General features: G+C 44.7%; 1 protein-coding gene across 1 annotated transcript in view; it reads right to left on the bottom strand.

The window, feature by feature from the left end:
* Positions 1-12851, bottom strand: part of elavl2 (ELAV like neuron-specific RNA binding protein 2) — a 57064-nt gene extending 44213 nt beyond the window's left edge. The window contains exons 1-2 of the mRNA XM_061669204.1: positions 12818-12851; positions 12170-12218 (exon numbers count right to left, since the gene is read on the bottom strand). The gene's annotated coding sequence lies outside the window, so the exon portion shown is untranslated. The remainder of the gene's footprint in view (positions 1-12169; positions 12219-12817) is intronic.
* Positions 12852-18931: the final 6080 nt, after the last annotated feature.

Genomic DNA, 18931 nt, shown 5'->3' with positions numbered 1-18931 from the left:
GATCGGACATCGGGCCGGACAACAAACAAATCTGTTCCGCGGGTGGGGGTGCGGCGTTCCCTAATCCATACTGACCTTCCCTGGATGCGACTCAGCTTTATTTTTAGTCCGGATGAAGATGAGGAACGGAGACGGGGAGGGAGGGGGGGGCTGACGCGGAAAAATTTCCCAGCAGCATTTAGTGGGAAGAATAGCACAATATTACTGTAAGAGTCTGTAATTCATTGGCAAAAGCGATTTTGTTTCATGTGTCATTGATACGGCGTGAACACGGATTCGGCTTCCAGCTACCAGCCAATTCCTTTTGTTGGTAAAAACATCATCATAAATAAAGCCTCCATCGTGATCATGGATCTGTAGCGAGCTCGGAACAACGTGTGTACCCACGACCTATTTTGTCTCGTTCCATTTGGTTGATCGTTAAGAAAAAAAAAAAAAAAAAAAAAAAGTAATAAATATAATAATCAAAGCCTCTGACACTATTTGTAATTTGTGGACATCATAAATCTGTAAGTGTCTTTGCATAATACCCCCCCCCCCCCCACCCCCCAAAAAAAAAAAAAAACAATGTTATAAATATCATAATTAAGGCCTGCTCCACTATTTCCATATCCTCTGGAAATGTGCGACCGGTGCCTTTTGTCCTTTAGAGCAGCTGCGGTGCGTTTCAAGTCGAGGAGAGAAGAATCAAGAAACGGGGAAACGTGGCTTGGCAGTAAATGTTAAAATTACCATATTGACTGATGTTACAAAAAAGGGGCTTCATAGGTTTTATCAGAATTTTAATGATGCAATTAATGGTCAATTGCGCTTGTCTACTTTGCATTTGAAAAAAAAAAAAAAAAAAAAAAAAAAACTTTTTGAAGAATGAACGCGTGATTACCTGTCAGCAATCAACACTAATAAAACAGCGGTTAACTTATTTTCATGCCTGCGCGAAATGCAATCGCACAAGACACGACCAGTAGTACCACCAAAACAACGTGTGGTCTATTAGATGTTAAGAGGAGTTCAGAACATTCAAAGAGAGAGATTCCCCCATCGCAACTACAAATCATTGATTGATTGATAGCAATCCTCGCGAACCACGACAAGATGCCCATTTATTTATTTTTAAATTGACTGATTGATTTCTATTTCTTGTAATGGAAACACACGACAACGGGGGAGACACACTTTCTTTGTTGTTGTTGTTGTTGATCTTGCGCGTTTGCATAAACTATGCACAGATGAGCCGCCGCAGGTTCTCGGCTAAGCGTCTCCATAGCAACACCTTGTCACGGGCATATGCCGCCTTAGTCGGATTTTACTACCTCGGAGGATCGATATCTGAAATGTACAACCGGAGCCACACATTGGTTGTCGTGGACTTTTATTAAGGCCTAGATAGCTCAAACGCAATCTACATAATGTATCCATTGGCGCGGGGGGTTCGATAGCAGGCCGCAGCTATTGACGGCACTTTAAAAGCTCTGCTTAACACGCTATGCAAACTGCGCTCACATTTTTCGCCGTTTATTTGCAAGCAACCTTCTGGTCCCAAAGGCAGAGAGCTTATCCGGATTCTTTTCATCACGTCAACGCGCGCAAACAAACGACACCGGCCGAAACCGTCGTAATGGGCCGTGACATGTAAAGCTCGCTGACGGCGGCGGGAGCATGTGCGAACGGACGTCGCTGAAATCATCTCACAATTACACCGTGAGCCGCCCCCCGGAGTGGGGTGTGTGTGTGTGTGTGTGTGTGGGAGGGGGGGGGGGGGGGGGTTAAAACGCTAGTCGGTAAGGATAAACGCGCAAACATGATGTAGGTGAAATCAATCTCACCTTTGGCAAACCATATTTGCTGTGTTAGTAAAAATGCCCCAAAAATCTGGTTCGGGAGCATCTCCCGGACTTGAGCCCGAGCTTCCCTTTGGAATAAGAAATGTCTGTCTGTCTGATAATCTTTCGATATGGCGCGGTTGGCAGCGGACGACACGGTCCGCCAATAATTACAAAACAAACGCTCCTGTTTTGAAGCAATTGCCGCGCTGTCTGCTATGCTAATTTGCATCACTTGACAGGTGATAAATAACAATTAAAGTGGAGATAATTGAGATGAGTGCGCACACCCACCCCTCACCCTGCGTGTCGAACAAGTGGTAAATGCTTTTTGGGTCACATTATTCATCGCTTTTGAGATGACACTCTTTTCCAAATGAACCTGGAGTCTGCCGACGGTATACTACACAATATATAATGAAGTGACATTTTAAAGCCTTGCAGTTACTTTGAATTTAACACGCAATGATGAAAACTCTGAATGTTTTGCAAATGACCACCTTTCATCTGTCTAGTAAACGTGGTTCAAATTTGGGAGCTCCGATGAACTCTCATGTTTGAGTTTGTCTTTGAAGGGCACCAGGATGTGGCCAAAATAGGCGTTTCAACCCAAAATGGCTGACTTCCTGTTTCTTTTTGGGCATGGGTTCTTTTTGAGGGTTTTTGACAATTCCCGATGCTTTTTTTTTCCTTCAGAATGCTTGCAGTGGTTATGCGCCTTCCCTGAGTGCGGGGTGGGGGTGCGGGTTGTGCAGCGCAGTTTTGATTCCTCCTGTGCAAAAGTCATCAAACGTCTGGCCCTATATTCATCCCCTACTTACTGGAAAGCACCTAATTGATGGATGAGGACGTTATGGGAGATGACAGAAGTCGTTATGCCGGTGATTTCCCTTTTAATGTATCTGTCATTTGGAATCGCAGCGCTGTTGGACCGGCGAGGCGCATGTGGGCTGGCGAACGCCACGTCGGCAGGGGGCTGATGACTGATAGGGAGTTCAAAACTGAAAAATAAAATAAACCCTGCGCCATGTCGATTTGGAAGCCAGCACAACTGCTTTTAATGTAGAGTAACACACACAAAATGGCGAAAAAGCAAATGTTCGACAATTTTGTGTTGCCTATACGTCTCAGTGGCTCTAAATTGGCAGCAATCGGTCAAAATCGCTGACAAGTTTGTCTTTGAAAAGGGAAAATAAAATGGCCATTTCAAACCACAATGACGGACTTCTTTTGTGTTTCACCCCATGGCTTTTTGAGGCCTTTTTTGTCGGTCAGGTCATGACAAACATCCCTTCCGAATTTCGTAATGCCAAGTTAAACTGGCTCCAAAATCCACCCCAAAAAGAAAACAAATTCCAAGGTTTATCAGTTTAGTTTTTTGGTTTTAATGAAGAGTCATCAAACTTCGCCGACTCAGATGGTTTGCAATTTAGCGTCGCCCATCGGCCTCGTCTACAGTACATTACGTTTAAATTTGGTAGCAAAAGGACAAAATCTGTAAGACAAGTTCGTCCTTGGAAATAACCCTAAAATGACTGCTTCAAACCAAAATGGCGGACTTCCTGGGCCTTTTAAGGCAAGGTTTTTTTGAAGGCTTTCAGTGTGGATAAGAGTTTGGCTCGGAAAAGTAACAGCACATTCAAGTCGTTCATTTGGTTCTTTGACTGCGTTTCTGTCCGAGTGTCTCTTCGTGTTCCCAATGTTGTACAAAGTGACGAGGGTGTGTGCCCTCCTGGAGAGTTTACCAACCGCATCCAAAGATTGAACGCAATCTTCAACCGCCGCCAGGTCATGAAAACGTACAACGCTCGAAGGTGGCCAATCCGTAATTCAAGACGCCTCCGTCTGCGATCAGCGTAAACGCACACAGTGCAAGTCCGCCGCCGCTGTCCCTCGGTCCACAGTACGAGCGAATCACGTACGCTGGGTAGCATGTCGAGGCAAAGGCATGTTACTCGTGCAAAAAAATGTAAACGAATGAACTTTGACCGAAATGAAAAAAACCCGCAAAGACGTGAAAGCACTAAAACATCCCAAACCCTTTTTGCGCTAAAGAGCAGTTGCACGTAAAAGCCATATTTGGAGAAACTAGCATGCAAAGAAAAATTACATGTGTGATTACATGTGTTCAGAGGCACAAGCCACTGCACCTGATTTTCAAAATAAAACCTCTTTCAGACTCTCATTGTCGCCCGGTGGTTGGGGACCGCTGGCCTAAATGCCTCGGAGTATCTCGGCTGCACCGAAGATAACATTGGTAGATGCTAACACCCCAGTTGTGAAGTACCGAGAGCCCGCGGTCACCGTGAGGTGGGATGAAAACGATGCTGACATATTGAATCAAGGTATCTGCGACACCTGAGCGAATGCGTTGAAGGACCCTGGAGTGACTTTTCAACTGTGACCTTTCCAAGAATGGTCTCATGTTTGGAATGTTTGCTGAGAACAGATGAGACGAAATAACTCTTGTTAAGGGTTTGAGAAATGATCGTAGTTCTGGGTTCTCGTCACAGCTTGGGCCTTGGGTCGCTGCAACTCTCCACGGTCATTGGGAACCGTCCCGACCCTCCGGAAAAAAACAGGAAAAACCAAACTTGGATGTGCACCCGAGACGGAGCTTGAAAAAGAACCACTTGGAATGGTCACTTTCTGATGACCCGTGTTAAGAAAAGACATTTAACAAAATACCTGTACAAAAAAAACTGAAACCACAACTGATTTCTGACTTCCATTTTTTTTTTTTTTCTCCACTCAACTATGAGTGACTTATGTTAAAAGATACAACGTTGCCCTTGAGCACAAAAGTTTGTCGACACCTGCCCAGGACCAAAAAGTATGCAAACCACGACACTACCAAAGGACTCCCATGACAATGACGCACATTTATTCGCATCATTTTGGAAAGCCGGCCAACGGTGTAAAACATAGCGCAATGATGGCATACAGCTCAGGCGTCACATTTGCCATTTGGATTTAGTGGCGTTATCAAAAGGTCTCGTCATAAAAGCGCATAATTAGTATCCGGGCACAAACAACTGCCTCAATATCGCGCTCCAAAGCGGCCACGTCTATAAATATCACATTAAACGCGTGCATGTTAAAAGATACACCCGGTGCAATAACACTCACGATCTTGTACGTAATAACAAAAACAAAACAAACAAACAAAAAACACAATCAGATTAATAATGCATGGGTCCTTTGTAAATAAATGGGGGGCGTCAGGCCAGTGAACAGGATGCATTCTGATTACAGAATGACATTAAAAGTCCATTTACAGTCCGAAAGGGACGGCAAGTAATTAAGAAGGCCAGCCCGAATACAAAGGGGCGAGGTGACTCGTTAACGGGAAGGCGGGAGCGGCGAATACGGGAGATTGTTGTCACACGTAGGACACAGCCAGTACTCGCCAGCAATCCCAATGCACTGCAGCATCATGCATACAGTTGATCTAGTGCAGCCTTTACGAAAACAGACACCCTCCTCATTTTGCGACAAACGTCACCCTTGGGGGGAAAAAAAAAAACGTAATACCGACCCGCCGTGACGATTTCATCACACAACTGCAAGTCTACAGTAAACAGCGTTAATTAGTTAATCCGATATATCGTCTACTACCGTTAGTCTCCACAGGTGGTCGAGGAGAGAGGACAGCCCCCCGGTGCACTTGCAATTGCTTTACCGAACACACGGTAACAAAATAAACGCAGAACTGCACGGGGCCGCAAGTGGCGCTCATCCAGAGTCACTCAACACGCAGACTGGCTAACGGTTTGCCAGATGACAGCCCGCCGCAATCCTGAGCCAAAAACACGTTCGTTCGCTGACTCCCAGCTGTCTCGACAGGCCAGGCTTCCGCCTTTTAAAGCCAAACTCATTCAAAGTGGACAAAAAAACTAATACCTGCACCTCACATGCATATTTTGTATGATGCAAAATATTTATGTTTATTTGACTTTTATCATAGCACTTGAATAATACTAATACTACTACTAATAATAAAATTTCAAAAAACAAGCACGCCGCCTATGTTTTGCATCGCTGAATCCGAAAATGAAATCCGTTTGTCTTGTTCAGGTCAGGGAGGTTTTTATGGCAAGTTGTTAACAGTTTAGAAATCTAATGTTACGTTTCCTTACTCTAAACGTCATCATTGTTCAAAATTCAGGGCATGAACTGCCGTTTATTTGAACCACTAAAGGGAAAATACTTGTACATGAAAACAAAAAGTTTCAGTTTAAAAGTTCAAAAGGTTGACCTGATGGAGCAAATGACCTCAATAAGAAGTATTTCTATGACCATTGGAAAGGTCAATAAGAGTGTGGGGAGGGTCATAAAAGATTGAAAAATCTAAATAAATATAGGGTCGCTACTTTGTGGATTTTCATGGATCGCGGGGTGGGTGAGGGGTTCTGGAACGTAACCCTCGCAATAAACGAGGGTTAGGACCCTATTTTGCGACGAGACCCGCAGGACGCCCGTGCACCCTCAGCTGTCAACGCGCCACAGTTTGGGGATCCTTGTTTTCCGAAGACGGTCTCCTCTGTGGTGGCCAACATATTGACCACTTTAGCGTCGTCCCGCGTGATCCTTTCAGACAGCCTGACGGATTGAGTGCCGGTGGCTCCGGTCAGCCGCCTCCTTAATTGGTTGGTCTAAATGTTTTCTGAAATCTAGATAAAATTGAATCAAGCCCCGCCACAAACTGCTGATTCATCCCGAAACCGGCGGCAGGCGTTTTTCATTTATTGGAGTCGCCGTGGGGGCTGCAAGGGTGATATGCGCCAGAGTGGCAACAGCTGAAGGTCAAACGGCTTCGGACTGATGTGGAATTTTTCCAACGCCCACACACCAATAGCGCGCCCCGTCCCCCACTTATGAACCATTCGCCAATCTATTAATTCATTACGCCATCTGACCTCGAAATGGAAATCAAGCTTCGCCGGCAGCCCGAGATCGCCAGTCATTACATTTACTTTTTCCGCCTGCCGCGTCGATGGTTTATGAGGCGTTATTCTCAAAAGCGCTTGTGAATCACGCGGTGTGTATCAAGGCGCCCCCAGTCATAAATATGAAGGCTGGGGGCTTTGTTTTCCCCCGCAGACGAATCGACGGAGTAACGGCCGGAAGAGTTTCGAGAAAATAGCGGCAAATCATCCGAATTCGTCGCAGCGACAAAACCCAGTTAATTAATTCTGTCACTACATTTTGAATACTGCGCCCCTCCTGGAGAGCATTGCTCCAAAATCTGAAAGCGCGCACCGCCGCCGCCGCCGCCGCCTCTGACATCCCTAAAGAAAAAAAAAAAAAAGACAAACAAGCCAGTGTGAACGTTTAATGATGCGTTAATGTTTTTTTTAATTGCAGGTAAATTGCTTGTTTTGATGGATGTTTTAATTCCAATGAGAATGATTTCTTATTAAAAGCTCGTTAAGCAGAAACCCCAACAGAAATACAACTGGTAATGGGCGCCTGCGTGCGCGTTGCTTTTGATCCATCCCTGCGTGGATATTTGTCCACAGCGTGACGCGCGCTATCATCTGAAAGGAGGCGACGGCTGCGACACAAAGCCATTTCCTGCTTGTTCCATCGCCTATTGTGCGGCCTCCTCTGAGTTATCTGTCAAGGCCCCCGGCGCGCACCCTATTATTTCAAGCCATTTGACTGTCCCTGAGCTGGCGCCGCGCAGCATTTCCTGTCCCGCCATGCGATCAGTCGGATCCCTTTGACAGGGGTATCTCGTGATCTGTAATGGCGGTAATACTTCCTGTCAGAAAATGGTCTCGGAGAGAGGGAGACAAAGCCGACGCGAGTATAAAAGACTGATAACGGCAACCTTTATGGGGAAATATGTACCCGGCTCGGAAGTTATAGCTACCGCTAAAACGGCTGCGTTGCGCTAGTGTCTGGGCTCATTAACATTTCGGAAAAATACTTGCGGATGAGGTGTGTCACAAAAGTCCCAGGACTAGTATTTCAAAATTCAAGTTTCCACCTTCTTCAAACTTTCAGGTGCAATTTCAGGATGCACCTGAAATGCACTACAACCTTTACAGGTGACTTTCTCTCAACGTTCGAATGCAAGGTTCACGGTTTGCTGTTCACAATTGAAAAACTTACCGGTGCATGGTTTTTTTTGGTTGTTTTGTGCTCTTCCCTTTGGCAATAAGAAACTAGTCAAAGTGTTTATTTTGATTTCCACAATTATTAATATCGGTAATTATAAACATTTTTAGGGGTGGGCATCAATTCATCACTGTTTTGCACCACTGACGACGGGGCTCAGAAGACATTTCAATGTTCCACCATGAAAAAGTGGGTGAGAGCGCGCATTCATAGCTGCTTGCGTTATTATCTTTTTGTCAGGGTGGGGGCTGGGGGTGATCTGTATCTCTGTCAGAGCATGTCACTCAATAAATTCTAGATTTATTTTTTTTATTTTTTTTGGGGGGGGGGGGAGAAAGCATTCACATATATCCCTGATGGGGATCTAATGTGGCTAGATTGAGTTCATTATCGATTAATGCGCCGTTAAGAGCACGGAGCCACGAAAAGGGGGATTAACGTCAGCGGGTTGGAATCAAAGTTTCATAAGGAGCCGTTTGCCTCCGAGCTACTTTGAAAGTAAAATGACTTGTTTTCATTTAGCTTCACTTACCAGCATATTTTTGCATAAAACACCCGCATTGATAAAGACCCCCATCCACCCCCCACCCTCCACAAAAATGTACAATCATGCTCATAATTACCTACACTAATGCTAATCCTCACTTTATCTGGAACTTGCCTGTGGATGAAAACACAGAGCAAGCAGCAGTGGTTATTTGCACTTCATTATAGAACTTCCGATTTTTTCCATCTCTGGAGACGTGACGCCAGTTTGAGTGTTGGATAATGACGCTGAAAACAATCTCCATATCTCAACAATCTACGGGGCTTAAATGGAATCAATGATTTTCTCCGTTTCCTCTATCAGATGAGCAAGCCGCCATAGTGACTCAAATTGCAAAAAATAAAAAATAAAAAAATGGCTGCACTAAGGAGGAAACGCTTTGAAAATGTCGTATTATGATGATAGTGTGCAGACATGATCATGGTTATCAGAATTTTGGTGATAATGCCAAAGAAATTACGGCAGGGATTTGCTCTGCGGCAAATCATTTGGGCACTCTTAACAAGCGCCAAACACGAAAGAAAAAATTTAAATGCCAAAATTAGGAGAATATATATATATATATATATATATATTATACAAAAACATGAAAAGTACAAAAATAACCAACAAAAACATTTGAAAAAAGATGAAAAATACAAATATTAGCAACTGAAATATAAAAATCTTTACAAAAAAATATATCAAATACATGATGAATAATAGTGTAATATTTTTATTGTCAAGTAGCTATTTGAAAAAAAAATTAGTAGACACACCCCTCCTTGAGCCGTCACCTTATCGTGGTGGAGGGGTTTGTGTGTCCCAATGATCCTAGGAGCTAAATTGTCTGGGGCTTTATGCCCGTGGCAGGGTCACCCATGGCAAACAGGTCCTCGGTGAGGGACCAGACAAGGCACGGCTCAAAGACCCTTATGATGACGACAAAAAATGGACTCAGGTTTCCCTTGCCCGGACACGGGTCACCGGGGCCCCCCTCTCGAGCCAGGCCTGGAGGTGGGGCCTAGGTCGTAGTTCGATGATCGACTTTGTGGTCGCGTCATCGGACTTGCGGCCGCTTGTCATGGACACTCGGGTGAAGAGAGGGGCCGAGCTGTCAACTGATCACCACCTGGTGGTGAGTTGGCTCCGATGGTGGGGGAAGAGACCCTGGTCCTCAGTTGGAAAAGGGCGGCGTGCCCCCTCCAGGTCGGGGATGAGATCCTGCCCCAAGTGGAGGAGCTCAAGTATCTTGGGGTCTTGTTCAGGAGTGAGGGAAGAATGGAACGGGAGATCAACAGGCGGATCGATGCAGCGTCTGCAGTGATGCGGACTTTGTACCGGTCCGTTGTGGTAAAGAAGGAGCTAAGCCGAAAAGGGGAAGCTCTCGATTTACCGGTCGATCTACATTCCTACCCTCACCTATGGTCACGAGCTGTAGCTGCTCCTTCACATCGAGAGGAGCCAGATGAGGAGGCTGGGGCATCTGTTTCGGATGCCTCCCGGGCGCCTCCCTGGTGAGGTGTTCCGGGCACGTCCCACCGGGAGGAGACCCCGGGGACGACCCAGGACACGCTGGAGAGACTACGTCCTTCGGCTGGCCTGGGAACGCCTCGGGCGTCCCTGCTTAAGCTACTGCCCCCGCGACCCGACCTCGGATAAGCAGTAGAAAATGGATGGATGGATAGTAGACACATTTTTTTTTATAACTGTGTTTTATAACTGTATTTTTCTTTTTTATAATAAACTATTAGAAGAAAAAGTATATATATATATATTAAATTAAAAAATTGACAAAATCCTTACGGACAAAATATACAAATATTCAATAAAAGTACCAAAAACATACAAAACAAACATTTGTGGGTCGATCAGATGGATTTTTCCAAAAAGCTAGGAACAAATGAATTAAGAAGTAATTGACACATTCAATGCCATTGACGGCTTTAGGAGTCAAATATCCATGTTAACTGGGAAGGCTGGCAGTGAATGAGTTAAAGGCTTTACCTAATGCCAAGACACAAATCCCTTGCCCGTTCCCAGGTATGGGAGGTTAACCCGGGCAAACATTAACTTTGATCTGTCTGAGACCTTCTCTGCTCACAGGGTGTCAAGACCCCTGTTGCCCGACCCGCTACGCTCACCTCCGCCGAGTAAAGACCCTAATGCTGAACATGAATTATTCCACAGGTCAGGGCACCTTTGACTAATCAGCAGTTATGGGACTCGAGGGGGCAGTGGGGAATGTGGGGTGCAGCCTCCTGAGTGGCAAATGCCAATATCTACTCTGACGGCGAGGACGAAAGGAGGCGTGACTATAGATCAACAATCCAATAATGGAAGATCCGATCCATCATTTTGTCAGCCTGGCGTCTAGAGGGTGAACTTGTGCGTTTTGCCAATGAGACGGCACTTTCAGGCAGGCAGGGGAAGAGAGTAGACAAACTATACTGCTCAATGCATGACCGTGCAAACGAGTGCCTCCGATGACTTTTAATCAAAACAGAGGGGGAGGCGGAGGTGACGGATTGACACCGTGTTGGAGGGCCACGGGAGAACCCACGAGATGTTGGTGAACCAGTGCGTGCAAATCAAAAGCTAGATTTATAAGATCCATTATTGAGAATCTTTATAGCGGGTAAAGAGATATCCGGTCTACCGAGCTTTTAAAAAAATAATAATTAAAAAAAATTCATCGAAATAGTCAAGGTTTTCTCAGGAAGCAAAGGTCATATGATCGCTCCTTTAAATGACCGTTAATGAAAAAGGGCAGATAAAAAGGTCTCGGAGTGACACGAGTACACGTTCAATCAAAGCGTCAAAGAAAAGAAGACGTGATCTAGATGCCGCAAAAATGATAACATTCTTTCCATAAAAGAAAAAGAGATCCTTTGCCGCTCCTCAGGCCATATGAGAATCGCATTTACAGAGAGCTTTTAACCGATTGCATTATTTAAAAAGCCACCCGGACCCACAAAAGCCATTTTGAAGCCACGCTGTAAAATATAGCTTTCGGCTTTCAGTCGTGGGCACAAATTGTTTTCCAGATGACAGCTTCTGTCCTCTTGTCAGACGAGACACCCACCGCCCTCGCCATTCCCGTCCAATCCAACCCAGCGAGCATCAGGTGCCCTCGAACTGCCGACTTCCAATTCGCAAAAGGGTGCTTGATTTGAAATGTGGTTCATTTAAAAAAACAGCTTTTTCCCCAAGAACCTTTATTACGTGATTGCTGGGATCCGTCACCTCGAATCGTCTGATAGGAAGATCCAATGTCTCCTTGAAATGTGGTGCAACTGGAAGTCTTTCAAGATCTTTCATACGCTTTTCACCCGTGTAGAGGGCAAAAAGGAGAAAAGGGGCTCATTGTGTCAACCAATCGATGGACTGCAGTGTGTCTCCATCTGCCTTTTAGCCACCGTGGTTACCATGGTTTGTTAGTTGAATGTTTGATATGTGGGTTGGTTTGTCTGTTTGTTTCAGCGTTGCTCAATTTGTCGGTGGTTTGGTCGGTCGGTTTCTTCTGTCTCTTTTTGTTTATCTGTGTTGATCAGTCGATTTGTATGCTGTTTTTGTCGGTCAGTCGGTCCGTTTTGTTGGTAGGGCAGTACGTTTGTTGACGATCGCTTTTGTCTGCCAATGTGTCGGTCGTTCAGTCGCGTCAGCTTTCTACTCGTTTGTTGGGATGGCTCACCTTAAATGGGTTGAGAGAAAATTCCCAAAGCCTGGTTGGAGGTTCTCGCCTGCCGAAAAAGAAAGAAGAAAAAAAAAAGCAGTGTGACTAATTGAAATGCTGAGACTGTAACCTTCAGAGTAAACGTGGCTTCTTGGGCAAATGAAATCACGGCGGCACGAGACGCGCTCAACATGTATGATTTATCTGCTTAGACAAATGAAATCGCTTTCAGCTCCTTCTTCCCAATGCTTAAGTGCAATTTGGATCCAACTTGGTTTTGTCAAAAATCGGCCATGGTTGGAAAAATGCGTCACGACCGCAGCATCAAAAATATTTAACTGCCAGAGCAGAATCACCTCTATCAAGTTTGTGTTTAACAGCGCCGCTATATGATTTCACACTTAGCAAAACTTTGCGTTATTTGTTAGCGCCGCCGGCAGTGGAAGTTTCAAAAACGCTGACAGAGAGACTCCGGTCGGGGCTTTCAAGTTTTCCAAATGATGCAACTGTTGGTACACCGAGCTTTAAAAGCGAGGGACTTAAAAAGCTTCTTGGATGTAGTCGGCGCCAAAATGTGACGGGCGATAAAGATCTCGTTCGTGCAAACCCGCCCTTTTGAAATGAGTCATCGCCGACAGACACTGAAGGCTTGAAAGATTGACTGACCTTTTCTTCACTAGGAAGCCACAGATGCTAACAGATCAAGTGATTCCCCCACCCAAATCCCCACACCTGCCTATTTGGGTCCTTAGCTGAACAGCATCTTCAGTGGCCCGCATCAGTCGAAATGGTTACAAAGACAAATGTGCTTCGAGTAGTTATTTACTTCCTCCCAAAAGGAGAGGCACATTAAGCTAAGTGGCTGATTTATGAAGCCGTCCACACCGCGTTAAATACGGAAACCACGAAGGGGGAGTGAGAGAATCACCGTTGTATCTCGGAAAGTTATTTTGACGCAACACCACTTACAAAACAGCACACTACTGCCTCTTTAGGGACACAGTGGTATTACAAGATGGAATAGCTTATCCAGTGCACAACGGACCAGATACGAAGGACAGGTGGACCGTTTTAGTCTTCTCACGTGTCGGTTGCATTTTTAAGACCTTTAAAAGGCGGATGGTACCTAAGGCTTCCATTTTGCAAAATGAATTTCAGACTTTTTAAGGATACCGTAATAACTTTAATAGCTTGAACTTTTAATACCCAATTATGTTAGCTACTGAATGGTTGTGTTTCAGAGTTGTGAACCCTGTGTTTTAGTACGGCCAAGGCTTTTTTTTTTTGTCATCTTTTTTGGGCTGCTTTAACGTGTTGAATAGTAGTGCACTGTGCACAATGCTTAGTCATGATCGCTCTGGACTACTGCGGGTTTTACGGTCCAGACCTCATTCACTGGGAAGTCAGTCTTGTTTCCCTTCACTTTGCTGATTTTTTTTATGAGGCCCCTCTGCCGCTAAATGCTGTAAGGTTCGGGGAAAGCGGCGGTTAATCACAATTAGTCTGCCATAAATGGATCTGTGTTGTTCTTCCACTGAGATCTACTGCATTTTTAGGATATTCATCACATCATACCATATTACTGTCCTTCCCTGCAACGAAATTGTCCCTGCTTAAATTGAGAGCAGCCCCAAGTTGATCCATGTAAATCAATGCCTCTTAGCTCCTGTAACTATCCAGAAGGACCAGAGGGGTTCCAGAGAAGAGGTGACATTGTTAAGAACTCCTACACTGCCCCCTGTTGGCTATACGGAGTTGTGTGTGAAAAGTGAGGCTGTCGAAAAAGTCGGGGGTTTGCGACATCCACATCCCCTTTGGATGCCACACCTCTGATTAACTACGACTACTCAAATTTTGAATCAATCGGTTTTAAATAGGGCTTTTCTGGATATGCAAAGAAACTATTTACAACTAAAATAGGAGCAACATGTCTCTTCATAACACCGGTGAATAAATCATGTCGTCGTCAGACACACGGCGGGACAAACACCGGATGAGCGACTGAGAAAACAATTCCCCCGTCAGTGCGCTGCTTCCCCCCTCTCTCTCTGTGTGTGTGTGTCCATTCTCTTGACACCATTTCTGCAATGCATACAAAAAGAAAGAAAGAAAGGAAAAAAAAAAAAGAAGCAAAGCCTCTTCACGTTGTGCTGTTGGCATCAGCCTGTCTAAATTGTCCGAGGAGGCAGCGGTGCGTGAAATTGAATTCAGAACTGTACGCCGTGTGCAAGGGGGCTACACACAAAGAATGCTTCTTTTTCATATTCATCCATAGAACGGCGGCAGCGGCGGCTCGGTGAGGAAAAGTCGCTACCAGATGCTCAGCAGGCAGAAATTTGACTTGGATGCCAAAAACGTCCAATGCATGGGGATCAAACCTGCTTTGTTCGCGCGCCACTCCGTAGTTAGGTTTTTGTTGTTGTTTGTTTTTTTTGTACAGAAGGACAGATTTAATTATATTCAACAACAGCTTAAAGCTTTTCGTTTTTCAGAAAGCGCAACGGTTGTCTCCTTTTTAGGAAGCGAGGCACGCAGACAAATGCAACAGTAACGGCATTTCTTATTGTTTGGGTTCACCACGTCGTAAACCACTAGAACATTATGCACGGTTAGAACATTGCACTTAAACGTAGGGGATACAATTCAATTGAAATGTGCATAAGACTCAAAGTTAAACTGAACTGAACTGTACTTCAGCACTGATTCTTTTGTGTACCACTAGAGGGAGACCGCACAGCACGAGTGCACTTGGAGAATCACTGGTCTAAGGGGTTGATGCAAAGTTGGCAATCGTACCCCTCGTTCCGATTCTGGGTGTTGTGATTGGGCGTGACTCGACGGACGCAATTGTTTGGTCGTCAGGGAGCATTTGAATAGCTTCCCAGCGAATAATAGCACCTGCCTGCTTTCATTTGCAAAGGACAAATGATTTGGAACTTTTGAAGCGTTCTCCCGGGATTCAATCGGCGCTATTACGCAAACGTCCTCCTGTCTTGCCGCCCTGTGATGAATGTGCTGCTCGCGGACGATGTATGTTTTATAGATCGTCGGGGATAGCTGCTGTTTTGAGTAATGGCCTCTGCTGGCAAACCTGCAAAACGCTCCTTCATGTACATGTGCTCTTCAATGTCACTTGTTTTCCAGACTTCTTCTTTTTAAATGCGTGGAAACTAAAAGAGGTATTGAAGGGCACACTTTTGTCAAAAATAATGATATTCTGCATACAAACACACTCATTCCTGTGGGAAAAACTGAAATAAGTATTAAAGCAGATATTGCTGATATTTCTTTTCTGTGTAAAAACTGAAAGGATCGCAAGGAGGGGGAGGAACTACCGCCCAATGCTAAAAGAAGACCAGAAGCCACAAGGGGTTCAGGTCCAGTGAGCAGCCCATTCTTATCACAAAGCCTCTTCGTGATGGACCCAGACGTGGAATATAAAACACATTCGCCAGTAAGCAGGTATGACATTTCAATGGGCACCTTGATTAAGTATTCCGGCAGGCCGTAATGTGTCAGAAATGAATGTGACATTCCCGTCGCCAAAGAGTTCTGTGACGACTCCCGGTGGTTCTAATCGATGAAGGGTTAATGAAAAGAGTGGGCTCCAAACTTGTGTTTACAATTTTGATGGACACGGTAGAGCATTCTGTACTCCTAATAGCTGTAATAGACACAATTGGATACTAAAGTGCGGCATCAAACCGCGGGGGGGGGGGGGGGTGGGGGGGGGGGCGACGCTAAAGAAGATGAATGTCTTCTGCTTCGTCTTCCCTTGACTTCCCCAGTTGAGTTTCAGCCAACACTCGCCCCACCTCCCCCCGCCCCCAAATCCTTTCCCGCTAAGCGCCACTGCTTCACGGCTACTCCCCGGAGAGCGGCATTGAAGCGGTCGCAGCGTCACCATGGAAACGCTCCCTTGGTGTAAGCCCATTTGCAGAAGCAGACACTTGCACATCAATTGCGCGCACTGTGCGGGGATGATTCTAAAACCGATCCAGGCCATTTACGGGTAAGGGTTATTTATTCCGATATTTACTGCAACCCTAATTCTTAACCCGACCGACCCTCACCCTAAAACTCTTTTGACCAAACCCCAAGATACTACCTCTAACCATACAAGAAAGAATCCTAAAACCTCACCCAACACTTGAGCCGCAACAATAACTCTTCACCCTAACCAGACACTTCCCCCTAAACCCGTACCTTAAACCCTAACCTTGAGCCCTAATGTCTAACCCGAGCCAAACACTGTACCCTAAACCCTCACCCTAACCATATACTCTAAATCCTAACAATTAACCTCAAGACCTAACCTCTTACTCTACTTTAACACTTAACTCTAACCCGACTCGAAACTCTCTCCCTCCTTTAGCTTAAAATGCCTCATGAGTAAATACCCGACTTTGGCTATTGCCGAACCCTGCTGATTAGCATCCAAAACAGGATGAGCACCCCTCAGCCCTGCAGTCCATCACTCACAATCCGGTCAGCGCTCCATAACGCGTCATTACTCCTGCGCCCAATGAGTTGCCTCCCAATTGGCTGAGGTTAACGTTATCAATATTGGACCCTTGCCACAACTATATTGGGCTTGACACATGATGGATCTTTTGCTTCTCGGATGTCAAGTTTTGAAGTGACTCATCACTTTCATGTGACCTTCCACTGCAGGGAGGGGGAACCTAATTGTTGAGCCTTGCGGCGAATTTGCTGGAATTGATTAATGCGTGAGTCACTTCGGCTCACCTTGATGAATTCTGCAGAAATTGTTTTAAGTGCGGAAAACTATTTAGCCCCTGACAAATAGTTCATTTCCGAAGCTCATTAACGCCACTCGCGGCGCAGATTAATTTGATGCTGACATTTCTGCTCATCGTCATTGCACAACACGCTTGATCGGAATGGAGAGCCACGCCAACATTGTTCCGCGGTTGCGAGTGTCAACGTAAACTTAGGACACACAAAGACAATCGGGCTGTTTTTGTCCTGATTCTGCCCCTCCCCAACCAAGCACCTCAAACGCCAGACAATCTAGTGTTTTACGAGATTATCCAATAACACTGTCCTTAGGTCTGAGGTGTGTTAAGAGAGGATTTGTCCTGATTTTAGGGTCCGAAGCAGGTCGGGGCCGACAGTCTTAAATAATGAATGCGTTCAATATTTATGACCCAAAAGTCTTCGTGTGTGTTGGGAAAGTAGACGTCTTCGTTTTTGTGAGATCACGTGTGACCACGCGAGATTTCGAGATCGGTTTGTGCAACAGAATCTTTATGTGTGGCGTAGTTCTGTGTTAAGATTATCGGCGTACACCACACACACTGTGACCAAAAGTGTTAATTGCCTGATTTGTCTTTTTCTTTTTTCTCTTTATGTGTGGGATCTGTCAAAGATAACAAAAAGGAAATCTTTTAAGATTTGAAAAGGATTTTAAGATTTGTGTGTGTGTACCAGGCCCAACCCCTTGTCCCAGGTGGTAGGCCGACACCTGTCCCTCCACGGGTACACATCGGGGGATAACATTTTATCCTAAGTCAGCAAAAGTCTACATCGGACACTTTAAACATTGCCTATACCTTATAAGCCCTTAAGGTGGTACAAGTTGGAACTGGACCAAAATAGTCAGTGAAAATACATCCCAATGTCAGAATACCTCAGGAGAACTAGCCTAACCCTAACTCGAACCCACACTTACACAAATCCTAACCCCGAACCCCAAAACCCTGGACTTCTCCACCATATTTTACATTTCCACTATACGCCAAACAGTGTGCAATGATTACAGAGGAAGCGGTAGTTTCCCGTAGGAGCGAGCTTCGTTGGTCATGTTGCCGCCGCACAGGAAGCGGGCTTTGATGCAGTTTGGCGGTATTTCATTGGATTACGCCAATTCGATTGCACGAGGTCGCCCGTCCTTGCCTGTCGCGCTCTCCGTAGCCTTCAAAATCACCGGCATCTTGGCAGAATTTCAATGCCTGTTTGATGGTATTTAATGCGCTGTTTGAGTGCGTACGTTGAGAAACGGCGGATAACGATTCATTCCTGAAGGACAAAACTCACACTTGCTTGACTTAAAAAAAAAAATAATAATAATAAATAAATAATAATAATTTATATATATATATATATATATATATATATATATATATAAAATTACAAATTTACAAAAGAAAGCAATGGGCGCTGTTTCTGGATTTAATTAAAGCAGCAGACAAGTCGTCTTGGATTTCGATAAGATAAACACCACCCGGCACGAAATGAAATGTGCCCACTGAGTCACTGAGTTATTTATTGCCTGTCAACCACAGTCATTAGTTACATTTCATTTCATGTTGCGGAAAAACAGCAGACAGGACATTTGAAGACAAGAGAATCATTTCCAAAAATGTATGTTATGCATTGTATATATTACACATGCAACATAATTGTATTGCATTTAAATGATGCTCACTAATTATGAGTGATAGGTTAGTATTATGAATGCAACTTTCACTGTTAAAATAATACCAAAACCTTTTAAGACATTATATTACCATCATTATTTGTAGCATTATTATTCCAACTTGTTCTAAAAAAATATTTTCGCTTTCATTAATATGGGCCTGAAATGATAAAAAAGGAAACAATAGTATTGCGGCAACTTGTGAAATGAATAAATGTAGTCATCATCAAAATAGTAATAACCTTATTGTTTCCATAAACCAATTAGAAATGTATTGTAAAACTATATAGAGGAGAGGGAACAAGCAAAATCAGCAAGTAAATATCCAAGCAGGACTG

The sequence above is a fragment of the Phycodurus eques genome, chromosome 23 (genome assembly GCF_024500275.1).
Source record: "Phycodurus eques isolate BA_2022a chromosome 23, UOR_Pequ_1.1, whole genome shotgun sequence".
Taxonomy (NCBI): domain Eukaryota; kingdom Metazoa; phylum Chordata; class Actinopteri; order Syngnathiformes; family Syngnathidae; genus Phycodurus; species Phycodurus eques.
This window is presented reverse-complemented; position numbering and strand designations above follow the sequence as displayed.